Source organism: Rhagoletis zephyria, unplaced genomic scaffold, assembly GCF_001687245.7.
Source record: "Rhagoletis zephyria isolate East Lansing unplaced genomic scaffold, Rhagoletis_zephyria_1.1 Rzeph_scaffold_14600, whole genome shotgun sequence".
NCBI lineage: Eukaryota > Metazoa > Arthropoda > Insecta > Diptera > Tephritidae > Rhagoletis > Rhagoletis zephyria.
In genome coordinates this window covers 13798-14117 of record NW_016171669.1, presented here as the reverse complement: position 1 = coordinate 14117, position 320 = coordinate 13798, and positions in this window count along the sequence as shown.

The window sequence follows — 320 nt, the reverse complement described above, 5'->3', positions numbered from 1 at the left end:
ATTTTGTTAATAGATAGTTTGTTAATATTTATTTATCTGAAAATATCTTTACATATACAGTACCGGGAAAAAATATTGGCACAGAGAATTTTTCGTCATGAATGCAAAGTTTTTTATTCTGATTTCTTCTCTAATTGTTTTTTATAAAAATATAGTTAGTATGAAGTTCTACTTTCAAATCAGATTTTTTAGAAAAATTTTAAGTATGCAGTTTTATAGCCCATTTAATTTTAGTATAATAAAGTGCACGCTTGAATAGCTAGAAAACCTCTTTGTTTTTTGACAATTTCTTATACGCAGTTTCTTCCATACAAAAAAAA